This window comes from Delphinapterus leucas, chromosome 17 (assembly GCF_059928025.1).
Source record: "Delphinapterus leucas isolate spDelLeu-1000000601 "Yukka" chromosome 17, BTC_Dleu_Yukka2, whole genome shotgun sequence".
NCBI lineage: Eukaryota > Metazoa > Chordata > Mammalia > Artiodactyla > Monodontidae > Delphinapterus > Delphinapterus leucas.
Window position 1 is genome coordinate 52,006,109 of NC_143145.1, and position 18,845 is coordinate 52,024,953.

Sequence of the window (18,845 nt, forward strand, 5' to 3'; positions counted from 1 at the left end):
GGCCACCATCACCCTGATACCAAAACCAGACAAGGATGTCACAAAGAAAGGAAACTACAGGCCAATATAACTGATGAACATAGATGCAAAAATCCTGAACAAAATACTAGCAAACAGAATCCAACAGCACATTCAAAGGATCATACACCATGATCAAGTGGGGTTTATTCCAGGAATGCAAGGATTCTTCAATATACGCAAATCAATCAATGTGATACACCATATTAACAGACTGAAGGAGAAAAACCATATGGTCATCTCAATAGATGCAGAGAAAGCTTTCGACAAAATTCAACACCCATTTATGATAAAAACCCTGCAGAAAATAGGCATAGAGGGAACTTTCCTCAACATAATAAAGGCCATATATGACAAACCCACAGCCAACACCATCCTCAATGGTGAAAAACTGAAAGAATTTCCACTAAGATCAGGAAAAAGACAAGGTTGCCCACTCCCACCACTCTTATTCAACATCATTTTGGAAGTTTTAGCCACAGCAATCAGAGAAGAAAAGGAAATAAAGGGAATCCAAATCGGAAAAGAAGAAGTAAAGCTGTCACTGTTTGCAGATGACATGATACTATACATAGAGAATCCTAAAGATGCTACCAGAAAACTACTAGAACTAATCAATGAATTCGGTAAAGTTGCAGGAAACAAAATTAATGCACAGAAATCTCTTGCATTCCTATACACTAATGATGAAAAATCTGAAAGTGAAATGAAGAAAACACTCCCATTTACCATTGCAACAAAAAGAATAAAATATCTACGAATAAACCTACCTAAGGAGACAAAAGACCTATACGAAGAAAATTATAAGACACTGATGTAAGAAATTACAGATGATACAAATAGATGGAGAGATATACCATGTTCTTGGATTGGAAGAACCAACATTGTGAAAATGACTCTACTACCCAAATCAATCTACAGGTTCAATGCAATCCCTATCAAACTATCACTGGCATTTTTCACAGAACTAGAAGTAAAAATTTCACAATTTGTATGGAAACACAAAAGACCCCAAATAGCCAAAGCTATCTTGAGAACGAAACACGGAGCTGGAGGAATCAGGCTACCTGAGTTCAGACTCTACTACAAAGCTACAGTAATCAAGACAGTATGGTACTGGCACAAAAACCGAAAGATAGATCAATGGAACAGGATAGAAAGCCCAGAGATAAACCCACACACATATGGTCACCTTATCTTTGATAAAGGAGGCAGGAATGTACAGTGGAGAAAGGACAGCCTCTTCAATAAATTGTGCTGGGAAAACTGGACAGGTACATGTCAAAGTATGAGATTAGATCACTCCCTAACAGCATACACAAAAATAAGCTCAAAATGGATTAAAGACCTAAATGTAAAGCCAGACACTATCAAACTCTTAGAGGAAATCATAGGCAGGGCACTCTATGACATAAATCACAGCAAGATCCTTTTTGACCCACCTCCTAGAGAAATGGAAATAAAAACAAAAATAAAGAAATGGGACCTAATGAAACTTCAAAGCTTTTGCACAGCAAAGGAAACCATAAACAAGACCAAAAGACAACCCTCAGAATGGGAGAAAATATTTGCAAATGAAGCAAGTGAGAAGGGATTAATGTCCAAAATTTATAAGAAGCTCATGCAGCTCAATGAGAAAAAAAAAAACAACGAAATCCAAAAATGGGCAGAAGACCTAAATAGACAATTCCCCAAAGAAGATATACAGACTGCCAACAAACACATGAAACAATGCTCAACATCATTAATCATTAGGGAAATGCAAATCAAAACTACAATGAGATATCATCTCACACCAGTCAGAAAGGCCATCATCAAAAAATCTAGAAACAATAAATGCTGGAGAGGGTGTGGAGAAAAGGGAACACTCTTGCACTGCTGGTGGGAATGTGAATTGGTACAGCCACTATGGAGAACAGCATGGAGGTTCCTTAAAAAACTACAAATGACCCAGCAATCCCACTACTGGGCATATACCCTGAAAAACCAAAATTCAAAAAGAATCATGTACCAAAATGTTCATTGCAGCTCTATTTACAATAGCCCGGAGATGGAAACAACCTAAGTGCCCGTCATCCGATGAATGGATAAAGAAGATGTGGCTCATATATACAATGGAATATTACTCAGCCATAAAAAGAAACGAAATTGAGCTATTTGTAATGAGGTGGATAGACCTAGAGTCTGTCATACAGAGTGAAGTAAGTCAGAAAGAGAAAGACAAATACCATATGCTAACACATATATATGGAATTTAAGAAACAAAATGTCATGAAGAACCTGGGGGTAAGACAGGAATAAAGACAGAGACCTACTAGAGAATGAACTTGAGGATATGGGGAGGGGGAAGGGTAAGCTGTGACAAAGCGAGAGAGAGGCATAGACATATATACACTAACAAACGTAAGGTAGGTAACTAGTGGAAGCAGCCGCATAGCACAGAGATATCAGCTCGGTGCTTTGTGACCGCCTGGAGGGGTGGGATAGGGAGGGTGGGAGGGAGGGAGACGCAAGCCGGAAGAGATATGGGAACATATGTATGTGTGTAACTGATTCACTTTGTTATAAAGCGGAAACTAAAACACCTTTGTAAAGCAATTATACCCCAATAAAGATGTTAAAAAAAAAAAAGAAAATATATAGGTGAAGTGTAAAAGGGTTGGAATAGATATACCATAACAGTAAAAACAAAACAAAACAACAACAACAAAACCGGAGTGGCTAAGAAAATATCAGAAAAAAATTACATTTTAAGACGAAAATTTTTACCAGACACAAAGACATTTTAAAATGATAAAATGATTATTCCATCTAGAATGCATAATAATTATAAACCTATATGCACGTAACAACAGGACTTCAAAATACAATGAAGCAAAATCGACACAACAGAAAAGAGAAACAGACAGTTCTACAATAATAGTCGTATACTTTAATACCCTTCTTTCAATAGCAGCACAGACAGAAAATCAACAAGAAAATAAAAACCTTGAACAGCATTATCAATCAAGTAGACCTAACAGCCATCTATAAAACATTCCACCCAACAGCATCAGAATATACATTCTTTTCAAATGCACATGGATATACTATATGCTAGAGCATAAAACAAATTTCAGTACATTTTAAAGGATATAAACCATACGAAGAGTGCTCTCAGGTGACAACAGAATGCAATAAGAAATCGTTAACAGAAAGAAATTTGTTGAAAATCACAAATGGAAATTAAAGAATATATTCCTAAATAATTCATGGGTCAAGTAAGAACTCATAAGGGGAATTAGAAATAATTTGAGATGAATTAAAATGAAAGTATAACATATTAATGCTTGATTGGTCCCACATACTCTTCTGAAAAGCAGAGGGGTTAGACAAAGAGATCTAAATTAATTAAAAAATCATTTATTATTCTGGGAATAAAAAGAACTGGGCTTAGTCTCAGTTTTGCCTTTATCTTTGTGTCTGTTGATTATCTTGGAATAGTCATTACATAATCAACATACAGTTGCCAGCTCAGGAATCAAATACTGTCATCTCTAGGGCTACCATAACAAGATACCACAAACTTGTTAGCTTAAAAGAACAGAAATTTATTTTATCACAGCTCTAGAGGCCAGAAGTTCAAACTCAAAGTGTTGAGAGGACCATGTTCTTTCTGACGCCTCAAGGGGAGGATCCTTCTTTGTCTTAACCAGATTCTGGTGGTGGCCATCAATCACTGGTGTTGGCAGTTTTTTGATTTGCAGCTGCATCACTCTGGTCTCTTTCACTCTTGTCACATGGAATTGTCTCTGTGTGTTTCTGTCTCTGGAAACAATTTGAATAGAAATTTCTATTTTTAAAAAACAAACTGTTGATTATTATGCTCTATTTAGATACTTCCTCTAACCCACACCCACCTCCATTTCCCCATATGTATTTGAGGAGGAAAGAGGAACTCCTGTGAGCTATCATATTGGAAAGAATCAATAATACAATGTTTTACTAGAGATGCCTCTTATCTAAAATATTTGAATTAAATATAAAATCTGGGGAAATGATCGCCCAGTTTCCCTCTTCTAGAGGCATGTTCTAAATGATAGGCAGCAGAATATTTTATACCCATGAGGTTTGCTGACATTATTGATTTGGGCCAGGATCTGTATTTTCTCTCTAAAGAAAACAGTATTCTCTCTTTACTTTCTTTAATATATAATGTTGGTGTCTTAAGTTTATTGTCAGAGAGGATGCTTATAGTTCAAATGATTTGGTTGTATTTCACCAGGATTATTACAAGATAGTCAAACAATGGCCGGGCTCCGGGATAGACCTCGGTCCCTTTGTTCCACTGGGATACTGATCTGAAAGCCACTGTTTTCTTATATTCCAAAGACCAAATAAATAAATAAATAAACAAACAAAAAAACAAGTACATGAAACTATTTTAAAACCAACTCTCTTTTCTTCCTCATCCATGTTAATTCTCTTCTACCTAAAATTACTTCCTGGAAGTGATTTTTATGTTTCTTAGAGCTTCTTTATGTATATATCCACACTAATGCATATAAAACTGTGCCTTGTAGATCTTATACTTTTGCCATTTGAATAACTATTTTCTCGTGTCATATAGAGTTTATCCATTGTCCTAGATATGCATTTTCCCTGTGTATTTGAGCATCATAGGAAGATAAATTCTACTCTTGAAAATGTTAACTGGTCACTGAGACACAGAAAGCTATTATTCTTACCAGTTTTCAATAGTGAGTAGATTCTGTAGGGGTGGAATTTTAAGATGTAAGTATACTGTTTTTCTACACTCAAATTCGCTTCCCCTTATCATAGAAATTGACCAGCGAAGTGTGCTGCTGACTTTTCAGAATCCATGTACATATAATCCATTACGTTATTAGATATAACATTGGTCAGAAAAGCATACTGTGAAATGTTGCTTTTATTTAAACTCCCACTATTTTCACTACATGGTTTCAAGATTTTACTTCATTATTGTCCTCTGGTGGTGGGCTCTGTGAACTGCATATTTACGGGTCTGGAGCACATATCTTCCCGGAGGTATACAACTCCTCAGGTACCAGCTAAAGAGTAGATGATAAGAAGCATTCAGATTTATTAAAACTCATTAAGAATATCAGTAGCCTGACTGTTGTTTCTAGAAATATAAAATATTTATCCTTCTGTTGTCAAACAACCATATTTCATGAAAAGAAGTATAAATCCTTTTTTGCTTGCAATAGAAGAACAATAATTGAAGATATTCTTCATTTGGACCAAATACCTTCTCTGAAAATATAAGTTAAAATAGGAGTTGAAATTTCCAAAATATTCTTTAGGAAATAAAACTCCACATATAATTTCAAATTATAATTTAGTTTTACCTTAAATTTAAATATCTATATTGAATTTAATTTAAGGAAGGAAGGAAGGAAGAAAGAAGAAAAGAAGGAAAGAAGGAAAGAAAGAAAGAAAGGACGGAGGGAGGGAGGGACGGTGGGAGGAAGGAAGGAAGGAAGGGAGGAGGGAAGGAAGGAAAAAAGAAAGAAAGAAAGAAGATAAAGTAAAATAAAATAAAGTAAAATATAATAAAGTTATTAAATTAAAAATTACTTATTAAGAAAAAAAAACGAACGGATAGAACCTTTGGATAAATGGTGGAAGCAAAGCTATACAGACAAAATCTCATACAGAAGCATACACTTACAAACTCACAAAAAGAGGAATAGGGGGAAAAAATCATAAATCTTGCTCTCAAAGTCCACCTCCTCAATTTGGGATGATTCTTTGTCTCAATGAGGGAAGGAAAGAAGGAAGGAAGGAAGAAAAGAAAGAAAGAAAGAAAGAAAGAAAGAAAGAAAGAAAGAAAGAAAGAAAGAAAGAAAGAAAGAAAGAAAGAAAGAGAGAAAGAGAGAAAGAAAGAAGTTAAAGTAATATAAAATAAAGTTATTAAAATAAAAATAATTATTAAGAAAAAAATTTTTTAAAAAAACAGATAGAACCCTAGAACAAATGGTGGAAGCAAAGCTATACAGGCGAAATCTCACAGAGAAGCATACACATACACACTCACAAAAAGAGGTAAAGGGGAAAAAAATGATAAATCTTGCTCTCAAAGTCCACCTCCTCAATTTGGGATGATTCGTTGTCTATTCATGTATTCCACAGATGCAGGGTACATCAAGTTGATTGTGGAGCTTTAATCCGCTGCTTCTGAGGCTGCTGGGAGAGATTTCCCTTTCTGTTCTTTGTTTGCACCGCTCCCAGGGGCTCAGCTTTGGATTTGGCCCCGCCTCTGCGTGTAGGTCACTGGAGGGCGTCTGTTTTTCACTCAGACAAGACGGGGTTAAAGGAGCCGCTGATTCGGGGGCTCTGGCTCACTCAGGCCGGGGGGAGGGAGGGGCACGGAGTGCGGGGCGAGCCTGCGGCGCCACGGGCCGGCGTGACTTTGCACCAGCCTGAGGCTCACCGTGCGTTCTCCCGGGGAAGTTGTCCCTGGATCCCGGGAACCTGGCAGTGGCGGGCTGCACAGGCTCCGCGGAAGCGGGGTGTGGATAGTGACCTGTGCTCGCACACAGCCTTCTTGGTGGCGGCAGCAGCAGCCTTAGCGTCTCATGCCCGTCTCTGGGGTCCGCGCTTTTAGCCACGACTCGCGCCCGTCTCTGGAGCTCCTTTAAGCAGCGCTCTTAATCCCCTCTCCTCGCGCAGTAGGAAACAAAGAGGGAAGAAAATGTCTCTTGCCTCTTCGGCAGCTCCAGATCTTTTCCCGGACTCCCTCCCGGCTAGCCGTGGTGCACTAACCCCTTCAGGCTATGTTCACGCCACCAACCCCAGTCCTCTCCCTGCGCTCCGACTAAAGCCCGATCCTCAGCTTGCAGCCCCGCCCACCCCCGCGGCTGAGCAAACAAACCTCTCGGGCTGGTGAGTGCCAGTTGGCACCTATCCTCTGTGCGGGAATCTCTCCGCTTTCCCTCCGCACCCCTGTGGCTGTGCTCTCCTCCGCGGCTCCTAAGCTTCCCCCCTCCGCCACGCGCACTCTCCTCCCGCGAAGGGGCTTCCTAGTGTGTGGAATCCTTTCCTCCTTCACAGCTCCCTCCCACTGGTGCAGGTCCCGTCCCTATTCTTTTGTCTCTGTTTTTTCTTTTTTTCTTTGGCCCTACCCAGGTATGTGGGGAGTTTCTTGCCTTTTGGGAGGTCTGAGGTCTTCTGCCAGCGTTCAGTAGGTGTTCTGTAGGAGTTGTTCCACGTGTAGATGTATTTCTGGTGTATCTGTGGGGAGGAAGGTGATCTCCGCGTCTTACTCTTCCGCCATCTTCCCCTCCCAGGTATCCGTTTTTCCTAGACTTTTCTTTCTTCAGCTCACAAAGGGGCCCCTGAGGATTAAGCAGAGGAACGTCAGGGTTTCTTCCAGGCCAGCTTCAGCCCTGGGATGTTCAGGGCAGACTCTCATTACAAACCTCAGTTTCTGAGGCTCCTGGCTTATGGCCATTTAGTATAGAAGGAGGCTCCTGGCTGGGGAAGGCTCAGACAAAACGATGCAGGTTCTAATCTGTGGCAGTGGGCAGTGGGCGGCGGGGGGTGTCAGTGCAGGAAGAGGCATTCGCTGCCTTAGGCATTTAAACCATTGCCTTCTCTTCAGGATGACTCACCTGCAAGATTCTGTGGGGTCCGCCTCCTGCCACCATGCTACAATTGCCGGATTTTGGGTCTGGAGCAACCCAGGTCTTCGTCCGGCATTTCCAGAGAGTGCTTTCTCTTCGGAGCACGTCTGGGGACTGGCTTCTCTGCTTCCACCTTGGCTGGCGAGGCCAAAGGAGCATCTTCCATGGGGAAGAGAGGGAAGACATTCCAGTTTGGAAGAACAAAAGCAAAGACACACTCTTCTCTACCTTGTCCTGCCCCAAATATAAATTCATAGCACCTTCACATTTTTATAACTATGGACTTAAAAAGACCAAGAGATTAAGGGGCCTACCCAGTGTTACACAGGTAGTGGAGAGGTGTTCTGCTCAATGGTTAGGTTCATGGTGGGGCTCCGGATTTACAGCTGATAGGAATGCGAGGACAAGCTCATGCCATTTCAAACATTTCCAAGTGGTACTGAGAGAGATGTTGAAGGTGCAAAATGAGGGTGCTGAATGACCTCACAAAGTGGGGATGGTGGGCCCATTTTAACATGAAATTGAAAATAAGTTCATGACAAAAGGACATAATAGAAAATGACAACATAATCATAACACTCCCCTCTCCCCTGGAAGTAAAATTCATTAGAATCCTCTCTCTCTCCACCATGAAAGGATGAGATAAAGTCTCAGCAGCAGCCCCCGTGAAAAACATGGTCAACAGGGTGAAGAGGTGTCACTAAGACCATATGGTGCGACTCAGAGAAGCAAAGAGACAGCTCTGCCCTTAGCCTGATGAGGCCCACAGGAAGGAACATGTGTGGCAACCTTGGATAGTGTGGCAATGAGAGAGAACCTTCTTTAGGAGGGGACTCCCTGCTGCCACCTTGAAAAAGCAAATATGGGACATTCGTTTACTGTGGCTCTTGCAGAGGCGATGTGCCCAGAGGTTGGGCCACCCTGCTTGACAATCAAAGCACCTTGTATTCCTGTGCTGCTTGAAAGCTCCAATCGCCGGATTTTGGGTCTGGGGCAACCCAGGTCTTCGTCCGACCATTCCAGAGAGTGCTTTCTCTTCGGAGCACGTCTGGGGACTGGCTTCTCTGCTTCTACCTTAGCTGGCGTGGCCAAAGGAACATCCCCGTAGAGCCGGTAGCCACCAACCAGGCAGTATGTCTCCCCATGCCAGCCCAACTGCGTTTCTCCACACCCGCGGTACAGGACATGGTAGTGACCAGGTGTAGGATGAGAAGCGGGAGCCACTGCTGCTGCAAAGAAAATCAGAACTGATCAGTCACTTCTGCTGTGCACAGTCTCCTGCCAGAATTTCCCTCTCTCATGTCTCTCCCAGTTTCTGGCTGAAGACCTTTTAATCTACTTGACGTCCAAAACACAGCCTTGGCGCATCATCTCTATGAGTCCCTAGAGAAGGGACACTGGCTGCAAAAGCAATCCCTAGAGCCTAGGGCTGCAGCACATGAGGAAGTCTCTTCACCATTCCCAGGGAAAACAGTAGAACCCGAAAGTAATTGCAATCATGATCCTCTCCATCTCTCCCTTCCACAACAGAGAAAACATTTCTTGCAGTCTGTCACTTCTGAGGCTTTCATGGAAATGTCTTTCAAGTTTTGGAAAAAAATAATCTAATATAAATTGGTTAAGAACCCCGCCCACCTTGGCAACCCCTCTTGGGCCCCATTTATACTGCCTATTTCAACCACACTGAACTCTAGCTGTCTAATACTTTTATGTCGATTAGAACAAGGCCAAATACTGAGGCAGAGTGATCAGGAGACTCAGAACCGGGTTCTGGGTACCAAGTCTAGGCTCACATCAACCCAGCCTCCTGGGACACCATCTCCTCAGCCCTCCAGTCTCATTAGCACTTCATCACCGCCCCCCCTTCGTTCTTACGGTCTTCCCATCAATATGGCAACACCCTCTCCCCTAGTACTCAGCAACTCAGTAAGGGATGTGTCTGAGGGGACCGATATAGATGTCTACATGATAGCACAGTGGTGCCTGGGTTTGAAGGTGCGGTTCAAGAGTGGCCCTGTTCCTCAAACCGCTCCATTTGCAATTTGCCAACAAAAATGCGCTTGTCTTTTGTTAAGAGGCCAATCAGGAAAGGGTCTGAATGGAAGCATCCTGTAGCCCAAAGGGTAAGGCTACATTTATAAGGCTCAGAACCGTCCTGCACACTTGTCCAGGGATGAGCTTTCACTTGTCCTCAGCAGTGAGAACTGTGCGTCCCTGAAGGCGTCCCAGCTCACTGGTATTACTTACATCTGGGAAAGTGCTCAGCTGTTCGTAGTTGGCAACCCCCACAGGAACATGTGCCAGCCGGGTGAGGTTGTGTGTATATCACACCTCCTGTAGAGTTGCCCTGTCTGGGTGTACCTGCTGCACTGCCCACCCAGGGAACAGAGCACAGGTTAGAGTACACATACACTACCCGGTCACACATTCTCACACAGACAGCCAAAAAGATTGGTATCTGGTGGAGAACGGGTAGAGAAGTTTCTCTGAGTGCAGCCCGTTTGCACAGTTATGCTGCCATGGAAACCCTGAGAACGCCTGTGAGGGCATCACTACCCAGTGACGTCATATATGGAACCTTTGACTTGAGGGGCAGGCTTGAGGAGGAGGGGCAGTTTTGTGGAGGAGAACAGGGTAGAGGCAAAGGTACTCTGCCTCGCCCCTCACCCCTGGGCCTCCCCACCCACGCCCCAATCTAGTAGACACCCCACGTGGGGCGTGCCGGTGGGCTGGCACAGCCGCAGGGGCCACAGGAGGGCAAGAGACACCCATATTCTGAGTTTGGCTTGAGAGACAAGATTAACGTAAGAGACAGCTAGGTTGTATGGCACTGACCCTAAGAGGCAGAGATTTGTGTGGCCTGGGGAATCAGGGAAGGCTCCTTGGCAGTCGGCCTGAAGGACAAGTGAGATTTGGACCCATGCGGAAGAGAGGGAAGACATTCCAGTTTGGAAGAATAAAGGAAAAGACACACTCTTCTCGACCTTGTCGTGCCCCAAATATAAATCCATAGCACCGTCACATTTTTACAACTGAGGACTTAAAGAAACCAAGAGGCTACGGGGCCTACCCAGTGTTACACACGTAGTGGAGAGGCGTTCTGCTCAATGGTTAGGTTCATGTCGGGGCTCCAGATTTACAGCTAATAGGAATGTGAGGACAAGCTCATGCCATTTCAAATATTTCCAAGTGATACTGAGAGAGATGTTAAAGGAGCAAAAGGAGGGTGCTGAATGACCTCACAAAGTGGAAATGGTGGGCCCATTTTAACATGAAATTGAAAACAAATTCATGACACAAGGACATAATAGAAAATGACAACATAATCATTACACTCCCCTCTCCCCTAGAAGTAAAACTCATTAGAATCCTCTTTCTCTCCACCATGAAAGGATGAGACAAAGACTCAGCAGCAGCTCCCATGAAAAACATGGTCAACAGTGTGAAGAGGTGTTTCTAAGACGATTTGGTCCGACTCAGAGAAGGAAAGAGACAACTCTGCCCTTAGCCTGATCAAGCCTACGGGAAGGAACATTTGTGGCAGGCTTTGATAGTGTGGCAATGAGAGACAACCTTCTTTAGGAGGGGACTCCCTGTTGCCGACCTCGAAAAAGCAAAGGTGGGACATTCGTTCACTGGGGCTGTTGCAGAGGCGATGTGCCCGGGAGGTAGAGACTGCTTCGACTACCATTTTAGAGGTTGGGCCACCCTGGTTGAAAACCACAGCACCTTCTATTCCTAAACTGCTTGAATCAGCGGGTGCACGTTAGGACACACGAAGTCAGGCCCCATTGGAGCAGATTGCCTTTGGGAATGGTAGAATGTAAAATGTGAAGGGGAATTCTCTGGAGGAGCTTTGTCATGGCAGGTGGGCCAGCATGAGACCATTCAGATTCTCCAAGGCTCCAGAGATTACTTGGCTGGGAGCATCCCTCTGATGTGGTGGGGGAACTTCTACCTTAATAGGACCTGGCTGGGCATCCGGGGGAGGCAGAATAAATGGTTTATTAACTACGAGAGCGAGAGACTCACCTGGGGGGTTCCACAAAAGCACTTAAAAAGACTTGTACCTGGATTCTTGAGCCAACCCTAAGAAAACTTATCTAGATGTGGAGTAGGGCTCAGGAAGCTGCACTTTTAATAAGCTTCCTGGGCAGTCCCACCACAGTGGTCCATGGATAGAATGACCAAATTATTGTGTATTCTCGGTTGCTTTTGGGAGTCAAAGCGGGCAATATGAGAAACCGCAGCAGCCCTACGTATAAACAGGGAATATTCAAGGCAAACAGAGGTGTTTAGTTATTCTATGCATGAATCAGATTTGAGAAAAGCTAGCCTGCTGGTTAAAGAACACAACCCTTACGACAGACAGACCAGATTCTGTCCTACTTACTTGTGTGATTTTGACCAAGTTCTTTTATCCTTCTGACTGTTTCTTCATATGGAAAAGAGCTATGGCTGTACATTTAGCACAATATTCTCTTTTGGCAAAAGTTGCTCTGGGTCCATGTGTGCTCTCTGCAACGTAATCCTTTACAGTGCGCAAGCATTTTTAAGTTGTTTGGTGAAGTACTACACTTGACTTTTAACTGTTCATTACTTCGGGCAAAGCTTATGTAGTGCTGCAGAGACTAGAACCTATGCAGAGATAGTGAGAGGATGTTATAAGCTTACTCTGCCGGTTTATGAAAAACTTTTAACCTTTTCTCCTCTTCCTCAACCTGCCACCAAGAGATGAGAAAGAAGGCAGAGCCTGGAAATGCACACCAAGCAATACTTCTGGGGAGTTAGTTGGAGCGGGAGGGCTGACGCCTGAGCCCAGCTCCGCTTAGCCGTGCGGGTCCGCGGCGTGTCCAGCGGCTGTGGCGGAACCCGAGGGTGGTGGGCGTGGGCCCGTGTCGCGGCTGCACTGGAGCGGTGAGTGAGGGCCATGGGCCGTTGTTGCGCGGCCGCCACATTCCCAGACCGCCCGCCAGCCCTCCTGGTTCCTTCGCCGCTCCCCGCCGCCGGGAGCCGGGAGCCCAGAGAAGCCCGCAAACGGGCACCTGCGCCCGCCGCCCGGAGATACACCAGAAATACATCTACACGAGGAACAACTCCTACATAACACCTACTGAACTCTGGCAGAAGACCTCAGACCTCCCAAAAGGGAAGAAAGTCCCCACGTACCTGGACGTGTGGATGAAAGGCTCTTGGTGCTGCAGCCAGGAGGCAGTGCTGTGCCTCTGAGGTGGGAGAGTCAACTGCAGGACGCTGGTCCACAAGAGACCTCCCAGCTCCACATAATATCAAATGGCGAAAATCTCCCAGAGATCTCCATCTCAACCACAGCACGCAGAATCACTCAACGACCAGCAAGCTACAGTGCTGGACACCCTATGGCAAACAACTAGCAAGACAGGAACACAACCCCACCCTTTAGCAGAGAGGCTGCCGAAAATCATAATAAGTCCACAGACACCCCAAAACACACCAACAGACGTGGACCTGCCTACCAGAAAGACAAGATCCAGCCTCATCCACCAGAACACAGGCACTACTGCGCTCCACCTGGAAGCCTACACAACCCACTGAAACAACTTTAGCCACTGGGGACAGACACCAAAAACAAAGGGAACTACGAACGTGCAGCCTGCAAAAAGGAGACCCAAAACACAGTAAGAGAAGCAAAATGAGAAGACAGAGAAACACACATCAGATGATGGAGCAAGATAAAAACACACCAGACCTAACAAATGGAGAGGAAATAGGCAGTCTACCTGAAAGAGAATTCAGAATAATGATAGTAAAGGGGATCCAATATCTTGGAAATAGAATAGACAAAATGCAAGACACATTTAACAAGGACCTAAAAGAACTAAAGATGAAACAAACAACGATGAACAATACAAGAAATGAAATTAAAAATACTCTAGATGGGATTAATAGCAGAATAACAGGCAGAAGAACGGATAAGTGACCTGGAAGATAAAATAGTGGAAATAACTACTGCAGAGCAGAATAAAGAAAAAAGAATGCAAAGAACTGAGGACAGTCTCAGAGGCATCTGGGACAACATTAGACGCACCAACGTTCAAATTATAGGAGTTCCAGAAGAAGAAGAGAAAAACAAAGGGACTGAGAAAATATTTGAAGAGATTATAGTTGAAAACTTCCCTAATATGGGAAAGGAAATAGTTAATCAACTCCAGGAAGCACAGAGTCTCATACAGGATAAATCCAAGGAGAAATACGCCAAGACACATATTAATGAAACTGTCAAAAATTAAATTCAAAGAAAACATATTAAAAGCAGCAAGGGAAAAACAACAAATAACACACAAGGGAATCCCCATAAGGTTAAAAGCTGATCTTTCAGCAGAAACTCTGCAAGCCAGAAGGGACGGGACTGGCAGGACATATTTAAAGTGATGAAGGAGAAGAACCTACAACCAAGATTACTCTCCCCAGCAAGGATCTCATTCAGATTTGATGGAGCAATTAAAAGCTTTAGAGACAAGCAAAAGCTGAGAGAGTTCAGCACCACCAAACCAGCTTTACAACAAAGGCTAAAGGAACTTCTCTAGGCAAGAAATCCAACAGAAGGAAAAGACCTACAATAACGAACACAAAACAATTAAGAAAATGGGAATAGGAACATACATATAGAAAATTACCTTAAATGTAAATAGACTAAATGCTCCCACCAAAAGACACAGATTGGCTGAATGGATACAAAAACAAGACCCATATAGATGCTGTCTACAAGAGACCCGCTTCAGACCTAGAGACACATACAGACCAAAAGTAAGGGGATGGAAAAAGATATTCCATGCAAATGGAAACCAAAAGAAAGCTGGAGTAGCAATTCTCATATCAGTCAAAATAGACTTTAAAATAAAGACTATTAGAAGAGACAAAGGACACTACATAATGATCAAGGGATCGATCCAAGAAGAAGATATAACAATTGTAAATATGTATGCACCCAACATAGGAGCACCTCAATACATAAGGCAAATACTAATAGCCCTAAAAGGAGAAATCGACAGTAACACATTCATAGTAGGGGACTTTAACACCCCACTTTCACCAATGGACAGATCATCCAAAATGAAAATAAATAAGGAAACACAAGCTTTAAATGATACGTTAAACAAGATGGACTTAATTGATATTTATAGGACATTCAATCCAAAAACAACAGAATACACATTTTTCTCAAGTGCTCGTGGGACATTCTCCAGGATAGATCATATCTTGGGTCACAAATGAAGCCTTGGTAAATTTAAGGAAATTGAAATTGTATCAAGTACCTTTTCCGACCAAAACGCTATGAGACTAGACATCAATTACAGGAAAAGATCTGTAAAAAATACAATCACGTGGAGGCTAAACAATACACTACTGAATAACGAAGTGATCACTGAAGAAGTCAAAGAGGAAATCAAAAAATACCTAGAAGCAAATGACAATGGAGACACGACGACCCAAAACTTATGGGATGCAGCAAAAGCGCTTCTAAGAGGGAAGTTTATAGCAATGCAATCCTACCTTAAGAAACAGGAAACATCTCGAATAAAAAACCTAAACTTGCATCTAAAGCAATCAGAGAAAGAAGAAGAAAAAAGCCCAAAGTTAGCAGAAGGACAGAAATCATAAAGATCAGATCAGAAATAAATGAAAAAGAAATGAAGGAAACGATAGCAAAGATCAATAAAACTAAAAGCTGGTTCTTTGAGAAGAGAAACAAAATTGATAAACCATTAGCCAGATTCATCAAGAAAAAAAGGGAGAAGAGTCAAATCAATAGAATCGGAAATGGAAAAGGAGAAGTAACAACTGACACTGCAGAAATACAAAAGATCATGAGAGATTACTACAAGCAACTCTATGCCAATAAAATGGACAACATGGAAGAAGTGGACAAATTCTTAGAAATGCACAAGGTGCCAAGACTGAATCAGGAAAAAACAGAAAACATGAAAAGACCAATCACAAGCACTGAAATTGAAACTGTGATTAAAAATCTTCCAACAATCAAAAACCCAGGACCAGATGGCTTCACAGGCGAATTCTATCAAACGTTTAGAGAAGAGTTAACACCTATCCTTCTCAAACCCTTCCAAAATATAGCAGAGGGAGGAACACTCCCAAACTCATTCTACGAGGCCACCATCACCCTGATACCAAAACCAGACAAGGATGTCACAAAGAAAGGAAACTACAGGCCAATATAACTGATGAACATAGATGCAAAAATCCTGAACAAAATACTAGCAAACAGAATCCAACAGCACATTCAAAGGATCATACACCATGATCAAGTGGGGTTTATTCCAGGAATGCAAGGATTCTTCAATATACGCAAATCAATCAATGTGATACACCATATTAACAGACTGAAGGAGAAAAACCATATGGTCATCTCAATAGATGCAGAGAAAGCTTTCGACAAAATTCAACACCCATTTATGATAAAAACCCTGCAGAAAATAGGCATAGAGGGAACTTTCCTCAACATAATAAAGGCCATATATGACAAACCCACAGCCAACACCATCCTCAATGGTGAAAAACTGAAAGAATTTCCACTAAGATCAGGAAAAAGACAAGGTTGCCCACTCCCACCACTCTTATTCAACATCATTTTGGAAGTTTTAGCCACAGCAATCAGAGAAGAAAAGGAAATAAAGGGAATCCAAATCGGAAAAGAAGAAGTAAAGCTGTCACTGTTTGCAGATGACATGATACTATACATAGAGAATCCTAAAGATGCTACCAGAAAACTACTAGAACTAATCAATGAATTCGGTAAAGTTGCAGGAAACAAAATTAATGCACAGAAATCTCTTGCATTCCTATACACTAATGATGAAAAATCTGAAAGTGAAATGAAGAAAACACTCCCATTTACCATTGCAACAAAAAGAATAAAATATCTACGAATAAACCTACCTAAGGAGACAAAAGACCTATACGAAGAAAATTATAAGACACTGATGTAAGAAATTACAGATGATACAAATAGATGGAGAGATATACCATGTTCTTGGATTGGAAGAACCAACATTGTGAAAATGACTCTACTACCCAAATCAATCTACAGGTTCAATGCAATCCCTATCAAACTATCACTGGCATTTTTCACAGAACTAGAAGTAAAAATTTCACAATTTGTATGGAAACACAAAAGACCCCAAATAGCCAAAGCTATCTTGAGAACGAAACACGGAGCTGGAGGAATCAGGCTACCTGAGTTCAGACTCTACTACAAAGCTACAGTAATCAAGACAGTATGGTACTGGCACAAAAACCGAAAGATAGATCAATGGAACAGGATAGAAAGCCCAGAGATAAACCCACACACATATGGTCACCTTATCTTTGATAAAGGAGGCAGGAATGTACAGTGGAGAAAGGACAGCCTCTTCAATAAATTGTGCTGGGAAAACTGGACAGGTACATGTCAAAGTATGAGATTAGATCACTCCCTAACAGCATACACAAAAATAAGCTCAAAATGGATTAAAGACCTAAATGTAAAGCCAGACACTATCAAACTCTTAGAGGAAATCATAGGCAGGGCACTCTATGACATAAATCACAGCAAGATCCTTTTTGACCCACCTCCTAGAGAAATGGAAATAAAAACAAAAATAAAGAAATGGGACCTAATGAAACTTCAAAGCTTTTGCACAGCAAAGGAAACCATAAACAAGACCAAAAGACAACCCTCAGAATGGGAGAAAATATTTGCAAATGAAGCAAGTGAGAAGGGATTAATGTCCAAAATTTATAAGAAGCTCATGCAGCTCAATGAGAAAAAAAAAAACAACGAAATCCAAAAATGGGCAGAAGACCTAAATAGACAATTCCCCAAAGAAGATATACAGACTGCCAACAAACACATGAAACAATGCTCAACATCATTAATCATTAGGGAAATGCAAATCAAAACTACAATGAGATATCATCTCACACCAGTCAGAAAGGCCATCATCAAAAAATCTAGAAACAATAAATGCTGGAGAGGGTGTGGAGAAAAGGGAACACTCTTGCACTGCTGGTGGGAATGTGAATTGGTACAGCCACTATGGAGAACAGCATGGAGGTTCCTTAAAAAACTACAAATGACCCAGCAATCCCACTACTGGGCATATACCCTGAAAAACCAAAATTCAAAAAGAATCATGTACCAAAATGTTCATTGCAGCTCTATTTACAATAGCCCGGAGATGGAAACAACCTAAGTGCCCGTCATCCGATGAATGGATAAAGAAGATGTGGCTCATATATACAATGGAATATTACTCAGCCATAAAAAGAAACGAAATTGAGCTATTTGTAATGAGGTGGATAGACCTAGAGTCTGTCATACAGAGTGAAGTAAGTCAGAAAGAGAAAGACAAATACCATATGCTAACACATATATATGGAATTTAAGAAACAAAATGTCATGAAGAACCTGGGGGTAAGACAGGAATAAAGACAGAGACCTACTAGAGAATGAACTTGAGGATATGGGGAGGGGGAAGGGTAAGCTGTGACAAAGCGAGAGAGAGGCATAGACATATATACACTAACAAACGTAAGGTAGGTAACTAGTGGAAGCAGCCGCATAGCACAGAGATATCAGCTCGGTGCTTTGTGACCGCCTGGAGGGGTGGGATAGGGAGGGTGGGAGGGAGGGAGACGCAAGCCGGAAGAGATATGGGAACATATGTATGTGTGTAACTGATTCACTTTGTTATAAAGCGGAAACTAAAACACCTTTGTAAAGCAATTATACCCCAATAAAGATGTTAAAAAAAAAAAAGAAAATATATAGGTGAAGTGTAAAAGGGTTGGAATAGATATACCATAACAGTAAAAACAAAACAAAACAACAACAACAAAACCGGAGTGGCTAAGAAAATATCAGAAAAAAATTACATTTTAAGACGAAAATTTTTACCAGACACAAAGACATTTTAAAATGATAAAATGATTATTCCATCTAGAATGCATAATAATTATAAACCTATATGCACGTAACAACAGGACTTCAAAATACAATGAAGCAAAATCGACACAACAGAAAAGAGAAACAGACAGTTCTACAATAATAGTCGTATACTTTAATACCCTTCTTTCAATAGCAGCACAGACAGAAAATCAACAAGAAAATAAAAACCTTGAACAGCATTATCAATCAAG